The following is a 6243-nucleotide window of genomic DNA, read 5'->3' as shown; positions in this document are numbered from 1 at the left end:
GCATTCTGAATAACATGGGTCATTGAGAATAGGCATTCTGAGTAACACAGGTAATTTAGAATAGGCATTCTGAGTAACATGGGTCATTGAGAATAGGCATTCTGAGTAACACAGGTAATTTAGAATAGGCATTCTGAGTAACATTGGTCATTTAGAATAGGCATTCTGAGTAACACAGGTAATTTAGAATAGGCATTCTGAGTAACATTGGTCATTTAGAATAGGCATTCTGAATAACACAGGCAATTTGTAATAGGCATTCTGAGTAACACAGGTATTTTATAATAGGCATTCTGAGTAACACAGACCATTTATAATAGGCATTTTGAATAACACAGGTAATTTAGAATAGGCATTCTGAGTAACATTGGTCATTTATAATAGGCATTTTGGAGTAACACAGGTAATTTAGAATAGGCATTCTGAGTAACATTGGTCATTTAGAATAGGCATTCTGAATAACACAGGCAATTTATAATAGGCATTCTGAGTAACACAGGTATTTTATAATAGGCATTCTGAGTAACACAGACCATTTATAATAGGCATTTTGAGTAACACAGGTAATTTATAATAGGCATTCTGAATAATACAGACAATTTATAATAGGCATTCTGAATAGCACGGGTCATTTATAATAGGCATTCTGAATAGCACGGGTCATTTAGAATAGGCATTCTGAATAGCACGGGTCATTTACAATAATATGAGTATTGGGACAGATCCCAGTCAAAACCAGTGGTTGAGAAAATCAGCAGTCAACTGTGTTCGACCTGTTCTCAGTGATGTTAAATCTAAAATTCTGATTAAAATTTCTGATATGGATTTGGGCAGGTGGAAATATTTGATGAGGTTATGTACAACGTTTCACATGTTTAAATCAGACTCGAGCCTTCAATACACATATGCTATAGCGATTTGCATATTTATAACTCTCGAGCACTTCTGGCTCCTGTTTCTGTCTGTCCGTTGCTAATTGAAGGTCTCTATTCATATCGATTTTTTTGTCTTCGTTAACAACCTGACAGACTCGTATATAACAGTATTCTTATTGCAGTGACTGTGTAAAAATACTTTCCAACACCAACGTTAAGAACACAATTTTCTACTCGTTTTTGTATATTGTTTTACGATTTTCGAGAAAATATACACAAGGGCTATCTATCTTCACACAGGCGTCCCTGATTTTGAGCTAACAGACTAAAGCGAAGGCACTTAATCAACAACACTGCCCGCCAACTCTTAGTTTACTTTTGTCTGACTGAGAAATTGAATTTGCGTACCTATGGTCTCAAAGTACTGCCCGATGTTTTGTGTCTACTGAGTAGACACTTCGTGTAAAATTATATCTAAAAATACTGGGTAGAAACTTCGGGTAAAATTACATCTAAAAACACTGAGTAGAAACTTCGGGTAAAATTATATCTAAAAATACTGAGTAGACACTTCGTTTAAAATTATATCTAAAAATACTGAGTAGAAACTTCGTGCAAAATTATATCTAAAAATACTGAGTAGACACTTCGTGTAAAATTATATATAAAAATACTGAGTAGACACTTCGTTTAAAATTATATCTAAAAATACTGAGTAGACACTTCGTTTAAAATTATATCTAAAAACACTGAGTAGAAACTTCGTGTTAAATTATATCTAAAAATACTGAGTAGACACTTCGTGTAAAATTATATCTAAAAATACTGAGTAGACACTTCGTTTAAAATTATATCTAAAAAGACTGAGTAGAAACTTCGTGTTAAATTATATCTAAAAATACTGAGTAGAAACTTCGTGTGAAATTATATCTAAAAACATTGAGTAGACACTTCGTGTAAAATTATATCTAAAAATACTGAGTAGAAACTTCGTGTAAAATTATATCTAAAAATACTGAGTAGAAACTTCGTGTAAAATTATATCTATTCTTCACTAAGGATGTTACGTTTAGAAACTTTAATTTCTTTATTGTTTGGACAATTCGTAAGAAGTAAAAAATTGAAACTACACTCGCGCTGACTTGTGTATGAGATAAAATAAAGACAATTGAATAAATTCGGAAAATCTAAGGTAATTCATTTTCTTTGTAAATAATGTTAGGAAGTTAACTATAAAGGTTTGTTAGAAATAACAGGTTTCGAAACGAGCCTACGTATTTTAGTACAACGCTTTGTTTACGAGTTTTTCATTTTCTAAAACGTGAAGAACCTAATTTTAGAGGCTGGCTTCTGATGGGCGTTCAAATAAAATTAACAACGTGTTTGTGAAAGGTGAGGGGGTTGGGGATTAACAACAGTTTACATAAACAATCAGCTCGGCAGAAATCACGATGCGATACTTTGGAAGAAGTATTCTTCTTCGTCCTCCCCCCTCCCCTCCCATACCCCTGTAGAATTGAAGAAGGATTATCAGACTGCTGAACATTTAAAGAATTAAAATGCGTACGATAAAATTTATCTAATTAGGCCCTCTTTTTAATTTTCTCGCAGACAATCAGCTTCTACAAGACCCAACCTTTGTACTCCAGTAAATTTCAATTATAAAGTCATTTGGTAACTAGTGGAGATCAACAATGCGGTTTGTCCGCTGGGTTATAAATAATTATTCGAGTGAAACAAGCCTTCCAGTAGAATATTTGAATATGTCTTAGAAAAGTCCTTATCGTAAAAAATTTGGACAGAAATATTTGATACTGCTCGTTTTTCTTCGTCTTCGGCGTCATTGCGTCGTCTGTCCTCCTACGTATGTACATAAAGATAAAGTTCTTAACTGTAATGAATTAGATATACATATCAGGCTAAAAGGATAAAAGCTAATACTGATTACCTTGTTCAAATTACCACTCGTTTCGAAATGAATGCTGAATGTCAACTTATCCATTAATGTCGTATTTCAAAGTGAATAATAATTAGCAGTGTTAAAATGAAATTTTTAATTTCGAGTTGATGACTAATTACGATGTTAAAAAACGGGAATATTCAGTTTCAAGGAAAATTATGACTACCGTGTTAAAACGTAAAATTATATCTTAAAGACGATATTTATTGTAAAACTAAAACCTTCACTTCATTTCATGAGGTTTTCCAGTAGAGCAACGGTAACTTTACGGACACTAAGATCCGGGGTTCGATTGGACATAGCATATAGCCCAATGTCGGTTTGCTCTAAAACAAATAAACACCATTTCATAAGAATGACTAAAATATTTCTTGTTTTAAGACAGTATAGAGATTATTTTGATAATCATGACATCAACACACGTGCAGGTTACCATGCCAATCAAGACAACTACAAGTTACCATAGCAATCAACATACGTACAGGTTACGATGTCAATCAAGATAGCTACAGGCTACCATTCCAACCAAGACAAATAAAGATATTTTACCAATCTAGACAACTACAAGTTACCATAGCAATCAAAACGTGTACAGGTTACCATGCAAATCAAGATACCTCCAGGCTACCATTCCAACCACGACAAATAAGGTTATTTTACCAATCATGACAACTGTTGGTTACCATTGCAGTCAACACATGCACAAGTTGCCATGCTAATCAAGACGTGTAACTTACCATGCTAAACATTATAACCCTGTAGTAAGTGAAATACTGATAACGGTATCAATACTTTTGTGAAACCAAATACTAATGACCACTTATGTTAAAAAGTAGCACCCCTTTTCTAGAGACAAATATCGATTGTCACAGTAGCAACTAATACATCGTTTCAAAATAAACCCTGATTAAGATTCATATTAAAAAGTAGCACCCCTTTTCTAGAGACAAATATCGATTGTCACAGTAGCAACTAATACATCGTTTCAAGATAAACCCTGATTAAGATTCATATTAAAAAGTAGCACCCCATTTCTAGAGACAAATACCGATTGTCACAGTAGCAACTAATACATCGTTTCAAGATAAACCCTGATTAAGATTCATATTAAAAAGTAGCACCCCTTTTCTAGAGACAATTATCGATTGTCACAGTAGCAACTAATACATCGTTTCAAAATAAACCCTGATTAAGATTGATATTAAAAAGTAGCACCCATTTTCTAGAGACAAAAATCGATTGTCACAGTAACAACTAATACATAGTTTCAAAATGAACCGTGATTAACATTCACGTTAAAATTATGCACCACGTTTCAAAGAAAACACCATTTAACACGAAGAATATTGATTACCATTTAGGAAATAACGGTCGATTATAATCGATGATTTATAAATACGGACTTAGTATGCAGTGTTTACGATGGTGATTTACGTCACGAGCTGGTATTTTATCTGTTAAAGGGGAGTTTCATCCTGGTTACATTGTTGTGAAATCCAGATGAGAATTCTTTAAAGAAAACAGGGCTTTAAGAATAAAAACAAAAACAAAGAAACAAAGAACAACGTCAATCATTAACGTTTGTTTAGTTCTGAATTTGCACACATTGCCAACATAATATAGCTTTGTATATCAGTATGATACATATTATCTTCTGTAAATGAGTTTGTTATACATTTAGATCTAATCCACACTCCTTAGGCACAAGCTGTTACCTGTGCTACAGCCACTTCGACCCCCTCCTTCCACGCCAACATAGTTGTCCAACTATTATTGTTAATTGAAGTGCGTATGTGCCCAGAAGTTACTGACTGACACGTGAACACACAGACGCATACGATCACAGCCAACCAATTAGAATCCTCACATAGCCCTTGCACGTGATCCAGAGATATTCTAATCTATAACGATGTATTATCGATTACTTCATAATAATATAATACACAGAGACGAGTAAGTGTGTGTGTCTTTAACCACTTACGACCTGGGGTTCGTTTATCAAATTCTAACTTTTCCATCATTGTTAAACCATGTCTTTGAGAATATAAATAAATAGATAATTATATCGAATAATAGGGCACTCAAGATACACAGTGTATGTCATATTTTCAGTTAGCTATATTAAAATTGTGAAACCAATAAATAAAATACAAAACATATGAGTGTAGAAAAGATCGTGTGTTTGTGTGTAATGCAAAACGATTACTCGGTAGGTTTTTGTTTTGATTTTTTTTTTAAAGTTCATCCTAGAATTCTGTTTGGATTGAGCAAGAAATGGTTGAAAAGTAGCTTAGTCTTTATAGAAGTAATTTGACTCATAGATATGGGTGAGCGTTATCTTTATCCAAACCATTATTTGACAAAAGTCTGTCTGTGTATTTGTTTGTGTCCGCTTATAAATGGCGAACCGCTGAACCAATAATATATATATTCCTCTATAGCATTGAATACATCCTGTTTTAAAACTAGAATACTGTCGCTCCCCACCCCTTCCCATGTCGCTCCCCAGACATATATATATATATATGATTTGCAGATACCAGAAGACATGTGCGCATGCGCGTGTAACTCCGAATTAACGAGAATGTATTGTAAAGCTTCACATATTAGAAAAAGCATGAGTCAGTTAAACTAATAAAATAACCAAATTTCACAATTAAAGTTGGGCGGGAGACGAATTGAATCATCGAAATGAAGAACGGGAGAGCAGAGAGGGGTAGGGGGTGGAAAATGTGCAACTCTCGAACTGTGTATAGGTGCATCACGCAATTCGTATTGATCAGGTTTCTGACGTACACCCATTAATTTTTCACCAGGAGTCCAGTCCAAACGCACAGCATATTTGGATGATGTGTTTTGTTCTGGAGTCTAGGATCCACAACGTCCAGGCTAGGTTATTGTATCGGTTTGGTATCAATAGAAAACATTAAAAATACGAGTTTTTACTTACTTGCATATTTCTTTTAGTTCAATTAACAATGACAATAACGTCTTTAATACGTAGAAAAAAGTTCCATTAACAACCTTGTTTAACATATACAGCCATAAGAACCTATCTTTCCGTTTTTCAAACGTGTTTAATGGGACGAAACAAAATATGATCATTTCCTTGAGGTTTCACATACAAGCCTACTCTTGAATATGGTTCGATGTACATACAAGATTATTGTGGTTTAAATAAAAGAATACGTTACGTATTTAACACACGTGTCTGTATAACATCTCATGTTTAAATAAAAATATTCATTGCGCATTTAACACACACGTCTGTATAACATCTTGTTATGTTTAAGTAATATAATCCACTACGTATTTAACATGTCTGTATAACTTCTTTTTATATTTAAGTAAAATAATCCACTACGTATCTAACACGTCTGTATAACTTCTTGTTTTATTGAAGTTAAA

Source organism: Limulus polyphemus, unplaced genomic scaffold, assembly GCF_000517525.1.
Source record: "Limulus polyphemus unplaced genomic scaffold, Limulus_polyphemus-2.1.2 Scaffold2399, whole genome shotgun sequence".
Taxonomy (NCBI): Eukaryota; Metazoa; Arthropoda; class Merostomata; order Xiphosura; family Limulidae; genus Limulus; species Limulus polyphemus.
Note: the sequence above shows the minus strand (reverse complement) of the source record.